This window comes from Leopardus geoffroyi, chromosome X, assembly GCF_018350155.1.
Source record: "Leopardus geoffroyi isolate Oge1 chromosome X, O.geoffroyi_Oge1_pat1.0, whole genome shotgun sequence".
Classification (NCBI taxonomy): Eukaryota; Metazoa; Chordata; class Mammalia; order Carnivora; family Felidae; genus Leopardus; species Leopardus geoffroyi.
The window spans coordinates 50,652,061-50,666,347 of NC_059343.1; positions in this window are offsets into that span (position 1 = coordinate 50,652,061).

Sequence of the window (14,287 nt, forward strand, 5' to 3'; positions counted from 1 at the left end):
GTGATCCAATAACAGAACAAATGTAACATAGAATTTATAAACTTTTAAAGAAAAAATTTAGTAGGCTCTACACCCAAGGAGGGGCTTGAACTCACAACCCAAAGATCAAGAGTCACATGCTCTACCAACTGAGCCAGCAAGCTCCCCAGAATTTATGAACTTGATGGTAGAATAGCAGAAATTTAAAAATCTGAATAACAGACAAAACATAATGAAAAAAATAGATTTCAAGTACTTGTAGAACAAAGTAAAGGATTCAACATTCTGACTTCAGAGTCTCAGAAGAAGAGGACAAGATTGAAATATATTTAAAGAATTGATGTCTAATAATGCAATATGATAAAAGACAAAATACAGATTAAGGAAGCTTAGAGAACATTAAATAGGATAAATGCAAAGAAACTCTTTCTACAACATATAATTAAGCTTCTGAAAATTAAAGACAACAAAATCTTGAAAATAGCCGAGAGAATTAACATATTACTTATAAGGAAAAAGCAATTTCAATGACAACATTTCATATGAAAACATGGAGTTCCAAAGGAAGTGGTATAATACATTTCAGGCACTAAAGAAAAGGAACTGTATATCCCAAATGCTACATCTAGTGAAAATATCCTTCGAGGATGAAAGAAAAATAAAGACATACTCATATAAGGAAGATAAAAAGAATTTGCTTAAGACATTATGAGACATATAAGAATTATATGAGACATATAAGAATTATGTCTTAAGGCATAACCTTAAAGAATGACAAAGGAATTTGTTTGTCTATTTAGAGAGCACAAGTGGGGAAGGGCAGAGAAAGGGAAGGAAAGAGAGAAAATCCCAAGTAGGCTCTGCACTGCCAGTGCAGAACTTGACATGGGGCTTGAACTCACAGGCCTTGAGATCATGAACTGATCATGAACTGAGCCAAAGTCAGATGCTAAACAGACTGAGCCATTCACGTGCCCCCATATCTCCAAATTCTTGAGTTGACAAGTACCGTAATCAAAAAGAAACTTCACCAGAGGGGCTCAGTGGCAGATTTAAAATGGGAGTGAATGTGAAGATATATTGATAGAGATTATGAATCTGAAGAGCATAGAGAAAAAACGTCTCAGAAATGTGGGACACCATTAAGCATATGAAAAAAATGCATATTATCAATACTAAAAACAGAGAGGAGAAGAGTACATTAAGTAGTTGAGGAAATAATGGTTGAAACTTCCCAAACTTGATGAAAACCTTGAATTCACTTACCCTGGAACTCAACAAAAGTGAAGTAGGTTAAATGCGAAAAGATCCACACCCAGAAACATGATGGTTAAAAATGCTAAAACCAAAGACAGATAAAATATTGAAAGCAGCAAGAGAAAAAAATAGCTTAATATTCAAAATATAACTCTTAAAAATATCTGCCTTCTCATCAGAAACAATAGAGGACAGAATAGAAAAAAATTATCTGTTCAGCTTGGAGCTAAGATGATAGCATAGTAAGAGGATCCTAGGCTCATCTTGTCCTTTAAACACAAATAAATAACTATCAAATCATTCTGAATACTCAAGACATCAAGCTGAGGACTGACAGAACAAGCTGCACAACTAGGAAGGCAGGAAGTGCAGAGAGAGTTTGGGGGAGAAACAGGATGCCAGGTTCTGTGGACAGGAGGGAGCTGTGGACAGAAGGGAGGCCCTCCCTTAGAAGCAGTGCTCATGTAGAGGCCTGGGGGGGCAAGCTGATGGATGTCATTTTCCTCCCCCATCCCTCAGCATAAGTGCACAGCCACCTGCCAAGGGCACCTCTGACCCAACACTGGCTGCCTAGCCTGCTTGCTCCAAGTCCCAAGATCTTGCACTTTAAGTGTGACTGCCCTTCTCATTCACACCTCCATCAGTAGAGTGCAGTGACATCCTCCCATAGAACACCAGTGGAGGCCCCAGCCCACACCCCTACCTGAAAGCCTGTAGTTTTAAAAATCAACAGACTTGGCTGGGATGGAGCCCAGAAGGTACTGTGCTGCTTCTGGAGAAAGGGCAGGCAAACCACCTGCAGGCAGAGAGCATAAAAACAAACAGCAATCTGAAAAACACCTGAGACACACGAGGAGATTATTCACTCTTCTGGGAGTAGTTCCTTGAGAGAAGCAAGCAGAGACACCACTCAAAGGACAAAGGAGCTGGCTGGCACCATTTCCCACCCCTGTCTCTCAGCATAAACACAGAACCAACTTCGGTAAAGGTCACAACACCCACACTGTCTGCCTAATTTGCTTACACCAGGTCCCAGACCCCTGTACTCTGGCGATACTGCTCATTGCAGTCAAGTATGCTTTAGTCCCAGTGCTGCAGTTCCCTTCCCCAGAAGACCAGGAGGAATCCCTGCCTACACCATGTGTCCCAACCAGAGAGTTCTGCAAGGTTTCAGTTCTAGTGGACGTAAAATCAGGTCTCATTTAAAAAGCAGACAAGGGACACCTGGGTGTCTCAGTCAGCTGAACATCCGACTCAGCTCAGGTCACGATCTTGCGTACTGAGTTTGAACCCCACTTCGGAATCTGTGCTGACAGCTTGAAACCTGGAGCCTGCTTCAGATTCTGTGTCTTCCTCTCTCTCTGCCCCTCCTCAGCTCATGTTCTGTCTCTGTCTCTGTCTCTCTCTTTCTCATAAATAAAAATAAACATTAAAAAATAAAAAAATAATAATAATGAAAAATAAAAAGCAGAGCAGAGCAAACCTAGTTAAAGCTCACCACAATCTGTTGGGGTGCCTGGGTGGTTCAGTTGGTTAAGAGTCCTACTTTGGCTCAGGTCGTGATCTCATGGTTCATGAGTTCGACCCTACGTTGGGCTCTGTGCTGACAGCTCAGAGCCTGAGCCTACTTTGGATTTTGTGTCTCCCTCTCTCTCTCTCTCTGTCCCTCCCCTGCTCACACTCTGTCTCTGTCTCTCTCTGTCAAAAATGAATAAACATAAAAAAAAAAAAAAACTTGACATGCTCTGGCCAAAATACAAACACTGCCCACTGTGCAAGAAGAACCTATGCAGATGCCCTGAAGGACAGAGTAGCCAAAATACAGCAGCAGAGTGCAAACACTACAGACACTCCTTAAAGCATGGGGCCCTGGACACTATATTACTTCTTCTTTATAAAGGCATTAATCTCAAGAACAGGAAACAACAGGCTTTTCTAATACACAGAAAAAGACATACACTTAGAAAAAATGCCAAGACAGAAAAATGCAACCCAAATAAAGAACAAGATAAGGTCATGGCCAGAGCTCTAATCATAACTGATAAAAGTAATATGCTGGATGAAGATTTTAAAACAACAATCATAAGGATATCCTTTGGGCTTGAGAAAAGAATTGAAGACTTCAGGGATGCCCTTACTTCAGAGATAAAATAGTTTTTAAAACAATCAGTCACATCCTGACTAGTTTTTACTTCTTTTATCTCTGCAGAAAAGGATTCTAGCCTATTTTTGTCTCCAGCTAGTATTCTTATTACCGTGATTCCAAACTCTGGTTCAGACATCTTGCTTGTATCTGTGTTGGTTAAATCCCTGCCTACTGTTTCTTCCTGCTCTTTATTTTGGGGTGAATTCTTTTGTTTTGTCATTTTGAAGACAGAAAATGAATTAATGGGGTAGAAAAATTAAAATTAAAAAAATTAAAATTAAAAAATTTAAAACACACACACCAAAAATATCGAATAAATGATGCTAGATCCTAGATGTGTTTTGGTCTGGGTTTTCAAAGTGGTTTGATAGATTAGGGAAAAAAGGGGGGGGAGAAAGGAAATTGTTTGAGAATTTGAAAAAAATAAATACACTGAAGAAGACTAAAATGAAATGGAAGAAGTAAAATGGAATTAGAAAAAAATTACACAAAAGTAAAGAATATAGTAGAAAAAATTTTAAAAAATATTTTCAAGAAAAATTAAAAATAAAAATGATTTTTTTCTTTCTGCATTCAAAAAAAAGGAAGGAAATGAAAAAGGGAAAAAAGAAAAAAAGGAAATCATTTGAAAATTTAAAAAAGTGAACACACTGTAGTAGACTAAAATAAAATGATGGAAGTAAAATAGAATTTTAAAAATTTAAAAATTTACATAAAAGTAAAAAATATGGTAAAAATTAAAGACAATATTTTTATTTATTTTTTTAATTTTTTTAATGTTTATTTATTTTATTTTTTTCAATATATGAAATTTATTGTCAAATTGGTTTCTGTACAACACCCAGTGCTCATCCCAAAAGGTGCCCTCCTCAATACCCATCACCCACCCTCCCCTCCCTCCCACCCCCCATCAACCCTCAGTTTGTTCTCAGTTTTTAAGAGTCTCTTATGCTTAAAGACAATATTTTTAATAAAAATTGAAAATAAAAAATATTTTTTTCTCTTTCTGTATTCAAGAAAAAGAAAATAAACAAAAAATAGAAAAAATAAAAAGAAAGAAAAAAAGGAAATCGTTTGAAAATTTGAAGAAGTGAATACATTGAAGTAGACTAAAATCAAATGATGTAAGTAAAATAGAATTTGAAAAAAAAATTACACAAAAGCAAAAAATATAGTAAAAAATTTAAAGAAAAATATTTTTAATAAAATTGAAAATAAAAATGAATTTTTCTCTTTCTCTATTCAAGAAAAAAAAAGAAGTGAAAAAGATAAAACTGAAATAAAGAAAATTGAATAGATGGACCTGCTAACAAATTGAAAAACGATTGAAATTACTTTCATTTTCCCCTAGAAGTGAGACTGTCAAGCATTGTATAGTCCATAAACTAAGCAGGTGGTGTGACTTGTGTTCTTGAAGAGCGAGGATGGTCCAGTTGGGCGGGGCTTAGTGTAATGGCTCCATTCTCTACTAGATGGTGCTGCTAGCCTAGTGGGGTGGAGTGTTGTGGTGCTTGTAGGTGCACCTGTGCCTGCATGGGAGTGGTGAAAATGGTGTCACCCAGCTACCCAGTCTCTAGTATCAGAAATCTGTTCTCCCCAATTAGCAATTGCACACCCATCCTTTATCTTCAGCTTTCATCCACTCCCCACTTTTACACTGTCTGTGACCAAGCCCCAGGTAATACCTCTCTCCCATTTTGTCTCAGATGTGGCTGTTTTTCCCAGCCCCTTATTTCTGAGGGACTGCAGTTATGACCCATTCTGCCCCTCTGCAGAAGGTCTCACCAAGCAATGGCCGAATGCTGGTTGCACCCAGGAAAGTTCCCAGGACCATGCTGTTGCCAAAGACCAGAGACTGCAGCTGGGTGCCAGCCTGCCCCAGAAAAAGTTCACAAGATAGTATAGCAGCAGCCTTTCAGGGATTATGGAAAATCACAACACACATCTGGCACCAGACTTCACCCTTAGACCTTGTTCCAGCACCAGCAAATGTGGCCATTCTCTCAGCAAAATGTGGTCCCCTGCTGGGACCAGGTGGCATCAGCAGTCTCTACCAAATGTCCTTCCAGCAGTGGAACTGCTTTTCCCTGTATGGCTCAAGAACCTCCTGGACTGCACTCTGCTCCTGGGGATTCATCCTTCCCACCAGACCACTACCAGGTATTGAGCTACGGAGTTGCAGACTCTGCACTTCCCTTGCTACAGACTTAATGGTATTTAAACCCTCTCCTTTCTCCTTTATCCCTTTTTAGTTTAGTCCCTGCAGCTGTTTCCAATTTTCCACTTTCTATCCAGATGCTTTTGGGGAGGGGTGCTTTTCCCATATCACCCTGTGCCCCCGATCTCTGTCCTCTTTCTGCCGGCAAAAGTGGCTCCCTGCCTGCCACGGCTTCTCTCTTCCCAAGTTCACATCTTTGCACCGTGTACCTGCTGAATTCTGTGGTTCAGGTTGTGCATTTTTTTTTTGTTAGTCCTCAGATCAGTTTTCTAGATGTGCAGGATGGTTTAGTGTTGGTCTGGCTGTATTTCATGGATGCGAGACACACAAAAAACTTCCATGCTGTTCCACCATTTGGACCCCTCCGCCATAAAAAATGCTAAAACTGACCAGCAATCATGGATGGATACCTCAGCAGCAAGGATGGATGATGCAGAACAGAGAATCAGTGATACAGAGGACAAACTTATGGAGAATAATGAAGCAGAAAAAAAGAGGGAGTTTAAAGCAAAAGAACACGATTTAATAATTAGACAAATCAGTGACTCATTAAAAAGGAAAAACATCAGGGGCTCCTGGGTGGCTCAATTGGTTAAGCGTTTGACTTTGGTTTAGGTCATGATCTCACAGTTTGTGAGTTCAAGCCCCACGTTGGGCTCTGTGCTGACAGCTCAGAGCCTGGATCCTGCTTCAGATTCTGTGTCTCCCTCCCTCTCTTCCCCTCCCCCACTCACACTCTGTCTCTCTCTCCTTCAAAAATAAATAAACATTAAAAAAAAGGAACAACATCATAATTATAGGGGTCCCAGAAGAGGAAGAGAGGGAGATTGGGGTAGAAGAGTTATGTGAGAAAATAATAGTGGAAAATTTTCCTAACATGGGGAAAGACACAGATTTCAAAGACCAGGAAGCACAGAGAACTCCCAGTAGATTCAACAAAAACCAACCATCAATAAGGCATATCATAGTCAAATTCACAAAATACTCAGGCAAGGAGAGAATCATGAAAGCAGAAAGGGAAAAAAAGTCCTTAACCTACAATGGAACACATATCAGGTGTGCAGCAGACCTATCCACAGAAACTTGGCAGGCCAGAAAAGAGTGGCAGGATATATTCAATGTGCTGAATCAGAAAAACATGCAGCCAAGAATTCTTTATCCAGCAAGGCTGTCATTCAAAATAGAAGGAGAGATAAAAAGTTTCCCAGACACACAAAAATTAAAGGAGTTTGTGACCACTAAACCAGCCCTGCAAGAAATTTTAAGGGCGACTATCTGAGGGGAGAACAGAACAACAAAAAAAGACCAAAAGCAACAAAGACTAAAAGGGAACAGAGAACACCACCAGAAACTCCATCTCTACAGGCAACATAATGGCAATAAATTCATATCTTTCAGTACTCAGTCTAAACATCAATGGACTCAATGCTCCAATCAAAAGACATAGGGCAACAGAATGGATAAGAAAACAAGATCCATCTGGGGTACCTGGGTGGCTCAGTTAAATGGCCAACTTCAGCTCAGGTCATGATCTCATGGTGTGTGTTTGAGCCCTGCGGCAGGCTCTGTGCTGACAGCTAGGACCCTGGAGCCTGCTTCAGATTCTGTGTCTCCCTCTCTCTCTGCCCCTTGCCTGCTCACACTCTGTCTCTGTCTCACAAAAATAAACATTTAAAAATAAAAAAAAGAAACAAAACAAGATCCATCTATATGCTGTTTACAAGAGTACCACTTTATACCTAAAGACCCCTCCATATTGAAAATCAAGCGATGGAGAACCATCTATCATGCTAATGGTCAACAAAAGAAAGACAGAGTAGCCATACTTATATGAGACAATCCAGACTTTAAAATAAAGACTGTATAATGAGATGTAGAAAGGAATTATATCATAATTAAGGGGTCTATCCACCACGAAGGCCTAACAATTGTAAACATTTATGCACCAAATGTGAGAGGACCCAAATATATAAATCAATTAATCATAAACATAAAGAAACTCATCCATAGTAATACCATAATACCCCACTCACAACAATGGACAGATCATCTAATCAAAAAATCAACAAGGAAACAATGGTTTTGAATGACACATTGGACCAGATGGACTTAACAGATATATTCAGAACAATTTATCCTAAAGCAACAGAATACACATTCTTCTCCAGTGCACATGGAACATTCTCCAGAATAGACCATATACTGGGACATAAATCAGCCCTAAGTAAGTACAAAAAGATCAAGATCATACCGTGCATATTTTCAGACCACAATGCTATGAAACTCTAAATCAACCACAAGAAAAAAATTGGAAAGTTAACAAATACTTGGAGACTGAAAAACATCCTACTAAAAAATGAATGGGCTAACCAAGCAGTTAAAGAAGAAATTAAAAAGTATATGTAAGTCAATGAAAATGATAATACCACAACCCAAAACTTCTGGAATGCAGCAAAGGCGGTCATAAGAGGAAAGTATATAGCAATCCAGGCCTTCCTAAAGAAGGAAGAAAGATATCAGGTACACAACCTAACCTTAGGCCTTAAGGAACTGGAAAAAGAACAACAAATAAAACCCCAAACGAGCGGAACACAGGACATAATAAAGACTAGAGCAGAAATTAGTCCTATGGAAACCAAAAAAAAAAAAAAACAAAAACAAAAACAAAAAAAACCCCAAAAACAGTAGAACAGATCAATGAAACGAGAAGCTGGTTCTTTGAAAGAATTAACAAAATTGATAAACCACTAGCCAGTTTGATCAAAAAGAAATAAGAAAGGACTCAAATAAATAAAATCAAGAATGAAAGAGGAGAGATCATAACCAACACAGCAGAAATAAAAACAATAATAAGAGAATATTGTGAGAAATTATATGCCAACAAAATGGGCAATCTGGAAGAAATGGACAAATTCCTATAAACATATACACTACCAAAACTGAAACAGGAAGAAATAGAAAATTTGAACAGACCCATAACCAGTAAGGAAATTGAATTTGTAATCAAGAATCTGCCAAAAAAACAAGAGTCCAGGGCCAGATGGCTTTCCAGGGGAATTCTACCAAACATTTAAGGAAGAGTCAACACCTATTCTCTAGAAGCTGTTCCAAAAAAATAGAAATGGGAGGAAAACTTCCAAACTCTTTCTGTGAAGCCAGCATTACCTTGACTCCAAAACCAGACAGAGACCCCACTAAAAAGGAGAACTATAGACCAATTTCCATGATGAACACGGATGCAAAAGTCCTCAACAAGATATTAGCCAACCAGATCCAACAATACATTAAAAAAAATTATTCACCACCACCACCAAGTGGGATTTATACCTGGGATGCAGGGCTGGTTCAATATCCACAAAACAAATAATGTGATTCATCACATCAATAAAAGAAAGGACAAGAACCATATGATCCTCTCAATAGATGCAGAGAAAGCATTTGATAAAATACAGCGTCCTTTCTTGATAAAAACCCTCAAGAAAGTAGGGATAGAAGGAGAATACCTTGAGATCATAAAAGCCATATATGAACGACCCAACACTAATATCATCCTCAATGGGGAAAAACTGAGAGCTTTTCCCTTAAGGTCAGGAACAAGACAAGGATGTCCACTCTTGCCACTGTTATTCAACACAATATTGGAAATCTTAGCCTCTTCAATCAGACAACACAAAGAAATAAAAGGCATCCAAATCGGCCAGGAGGAGTCCAGTTTTCACTCTTCCCAGATGACATGATACTCTATATGGAAAACCCAAAAGATTCTACCAAAAGACTGCAAGCATTGATTCATGAATTCAGCAAAGCTGCAGGATATAAATTCAATGCACAGAAATCGGTTGCATTCCTATACACCAACAATGAAGCGACAGAAAGAGAAATCAAGAAAAGATCCCATACAGTTGCACAAAAAAAAAAAAAAAAAAACGTAAAATACCTAGGAATAAATCTAGCCAAAGAGGTGAAATATCTATACACTGAACTATAGAAAGCTTATGAAAGAACTTGAAGAAGACACAAAAAAATGGAAAAAGATTCCATGCTCCTGGATAGGAAGAACAAATATTGTTAAAATGTCAATACTAATACTACCCAAATCAATCTATATATTCAATGCAATCCCTATCAAAGTAACACCAGCATTCTTCACAGAGCTAGAACAAATCATCCTAAAATTTGTACGGAACCAAAAAAAACCCCGAATAGCCAAAGCAATCTTGAAAAAGAAAACCAAAGCAGGAGGCATCACGATCCCAGACTTCAAGGTATACTACAAATCTGTAATCATCCAGACAGTATGGTACTGGCACAAGAACAGACACTCAGATCAATGGAATAGAATAGAGAACCCAGAAAGGGACCCACAAACGTATGGGCAACTAATCTTTCACAAAGCAGGAAAGAATATCCAATAGAATAAACAGTCTCTTCAGCAAGTGGTGATGGGAAAACTGGACAGCAACATGCAGAAGATTCAACCTGGACCACTTTCTTACACCATACATAAAAATAAACTGAAAATCGTTGAAAGAACTAAATGTAAGACAGGAAGCCATCAAAATCCTCGAGGAGAAAGCAGGAAAAAACCTCTTTGATTCTGGCCACAGCAACTTCTTACTCAACACGTCTCCAGAGGCAAGGGAAACCAAAGCAAAAATTAACTACTGGGATTTCATCAAAATAAAAAAAGCTTCTGCACAGTGAAGGAAATAATCAGCAAAACTAAAAGGCAACGACAGAATGGGAGAAGATATTTGTAAGTGATATGTCAGATAAAGGGTTAGTATCCAAAATCTATAAAGAACTTGTCAAACTCAACACCCAAAAAGCAAACAATCCAGTGAAAAAATGGGCAAAAGAAATGATAGACATTTCTCCAAAAAGACATCCAGATGGCCAACTGACACATAAAAAAAAAAAAATACTCAACTTCACTCATCATCAGGGAAATACAAATCAAAACCACAATGAAATACCACCTTACACCTGTCAGAATTGCTAACATTAACAATTCAGGCAACAACAGATGCTGGCAAGGATGCAGAGAAAGAGGATCTCTTTTGCACTGTTGGTGGGAATCCAAGCTGGTACAGCCACTGTGGAAAACAGTATGGAGATTCCTCAGAAAACTAAAAATAGAACTACCAAGTGACCCTGCAATTGCACTAATATGCATTTATCCACGGGAACAGGTATGCTGTTTCAAAGTGACACATGCACCCCAATGTTTATAGCAGCACTATCAACAATAGCCAAAGTATGGAATGAGTCCAAATGTCCATTGATGGATGAATGGATAAAGAAGATGTGATATATATATATATATATATATATATACACACACACACACACAGTGGAGTATTACTCAGCAATCAAAAGGAATGAAATCTTGCCATTTGCAACTAACTACGTGGATGGAACTGGAGGGTATTATGCTAAGTGAAATTAGTCAGAGAATGACAAATATCATATGACTTCACTCATATGAGGACTTTAAGAGAGAAAACAGATGAACATAAGGGAAGGGAAACAAAAATAAAAACAGGGAGGGGGACAAAATATAAGAGACTCATAAATATGGAGAACAAACAGGGTTACAGCAGGGTGTGTGGGAGGGGGATGGGCTAAATGGGTAAGGGGCACTAAGGAATCTACTCCTGAAATAATTGTTGCACTGTATGATAACTAATTTGGATGTAAATTAAAAAAAATAAACTTAAAAATTAAAAAAAAAATCAGTCACAAAGGAAAAATGCAAAATCTGAGATGGATAAAGACTAGATGTGGGGTGCCTGGGTGGCTCAGTCGGTTAAGCATCTGACTTCAGCTCAGGTCGCGATCTCGTGGTCCGTGAGTTCGAGCCCCACGTCGGGCTCTGGGCAGATGGCTCAGAGCCTGGAGTCTGCTTCAGATTCTGTGTCTCCCTCTCTCTCTGCCCCTCCCCCATTCATGCTCTGTCTCTCTCTGTCTCAAAAATAAATAAACTTAAAAAAAAAAGACTAGATGCAATGGACACAAGGATGGAAGAAGCAAAGAAGTGAAGATGTGATATAGAAAATATAGAACAGAATGGATAGGAACCATATGATCCTCTCAATAGATGTAGAAAAATCATTTCACAGAGTATCCATGCTTGATCAAAACTCTCACAAAGTATATTTAGAGGGAACATACCTCAACATCATAAAGGCCATATACAAAATACCCACAGCTGATATCATCCTCAATGGGGAAAAACTGAGAACTTGTTCAGGAAAAACAAAGGAATGTACACTCTCACCACTGTTATTTAACATAGTACTGGAAATTCTAGACTCAGCAATCAGATAAAAAAAGAAATAAAGAGCATCCAAATTGGCAAGGAAGTAGTCAAAATTTCACTATTCACAGACAACATGATACTCTGTAGAAAACCCAAAGATTCCACCAAAAAATTGCTAGAACTGATACATGAATTAAGTAAATTGGTAGGATACAAAATCAATGGACAGAAATCTGTTGCATTTCTATAAACCATTTGGAAGAACAAATGTTGAAATGTTTGTACTACCCAAAGGAATCTATACGTTTAATGCAATCCCTATGAAAATAACACCAGTATTTTTCACAGATCTAGAAAAAATAATCCTAAAATTTACATGGAATCACAAAAGACACCCAATAGCTGAAGTAATCTTGAAAAACAAAAACAAAGCTGGAGGCATCACAATTCTTGACTTCAAGCTATATTACAAAGCTGTAGTCACCACAACAGTATGGTACTGGTACAAAAACAGACACATAGATCAATGGAACAGAATAGAAAACACAGAAATGGACCCACCACTATGTGGTCAAGTAATATTCAACAAAGCAGGAAAGAATACCCAATGGAAAATAAATAGTTTCTTCAACAAATGTTGTTGGGAAAATTAGACAGCAATATGCAGAAGAATGAACCTGGGCTACTTTCTTACACCATACACAAAAAGAAATTCAAAATTGTTGAAAGACCTGAATGTGAGGCAGGAAATTATCAAAATCTACAGAAAAACAGAAGCAGGAACCTCTTTGACAATAGCAATAGCAACTTCTTACTAGACATGTCTCTGGAGGCAAGGAAAACAAAAGCAAAAATGAACTCTTGGGACTTCATCAAGATAAAAAGCTTCTGCACAGTGAAAGAAACAATCAGTAAAACTAAAAGGCAAGGTACTGAATAGGAGATGATATTTGCAAATGACATATCTGATAAAGGGTTAGTATCCAAAATACATAAAGAACTTACCAAAATCAACACCCAAAAAACAAATAATCAAGTTAAGAAGTGGACAGAAGACATGAATAGACATTTTTTCTTTTTTTTTTAATTTTTTAATGTTTATTTATGTTGAAAGAGAGAAAGAGAGTGAGTGGGGAAGTGGCAGAGAGAGAAGGAGAAAGAGAATCCCAAGAAGGCACTGCACTAACAGTGCAAAGCCAGACATGGAGCTCAGAGTCACAAATGAGATCATGACCTGAGCCAAAACCAAGAGTCAGATGCTCAAACAACTGAGCCACCAAGGTGCCCCATGAATAGATATTTTTCTAAGGAAGTTGTACAAATGGCTAACAGACACATGAAAAGATGCTCAACATCACTTATCGTCAGGGAAATGCAGATGAAACCCACTATGAGATACTACCTCAAACCTGACAGAATGGCTAAAATTAACAAGACTAGGAACAGTAGATGTTTTTTAGGGTGCAGAGAAAGGGTTACACTATCACAATGTTAATGGGAATGCAAACTGGTGCAGCCACTCTGGATAAGTGCATGGAGGTTCCTCAGGGTCCCTGGGTGGCTCAGTTGGTTAAGCTCCTGACTGACTCTGGACATGATCTTATGGCTTGTGGATTTGAGCCCCATGTCAGACTCTGTGCTGACAGCACAGAACCTAGAGCCTGCTTAGGATTCTGTGTCTCCCCCTCGCTCTGCCCCTCCCCTGCTCATGCTCTGTCTCTCTCTCTTAAAAATGAATAAATGTTAAAAAAAAAAAAAGATTATGGAGTTTCCTCAAAAAGTTAAAAATAGAGCTACCCTATGACCCAGCAATTGCAGTACTAGGCATTTACCCAAATGATAAAAAATACTTATTTGTAGGGGCACATACACCTTGATGTTTATAGCAGCATTATCAACAAATTAGGGAAAGAGCCCAAATGTCCATCAACTGATGAATTTATAAAGATGTGATATGTCTATTCAGTGGAATATTTCTCAGCCATCACAAAGAAGTGGTCATCTTGCTATTTGCAATGACATGGATGGAACTAGATTTTATTATGCTAAGCAAAATAAGTCACAGAAAGATAAATATCAGAGGATTTCACTCATTTGAAGAATTTAACAAACAAAACAGATGAACATAGGGAAAGGAAGAAAAAAAAGAAGAGAGACAGGCAAATTATAAGAGACTATTAACTATAGAGAACAAACTGAGGGTTGCTATAGGGGAGGTGGGCAGGGATGGACTAAAAGGTTTATGGGTGTTATGGAGGGCACTTGTTGTGATGAGTACTAAGCGTTATATATAAGTGATGGATCACTAAATTCTACCCCTGAAACCAATATTACAGAAGATGTTAACTACCTAAAATTTAAATAAAAACTTGAAAGAAAAGAAGGAATGAGTATAACAACTAGGTAGATGAGTAAAGAAGAAATG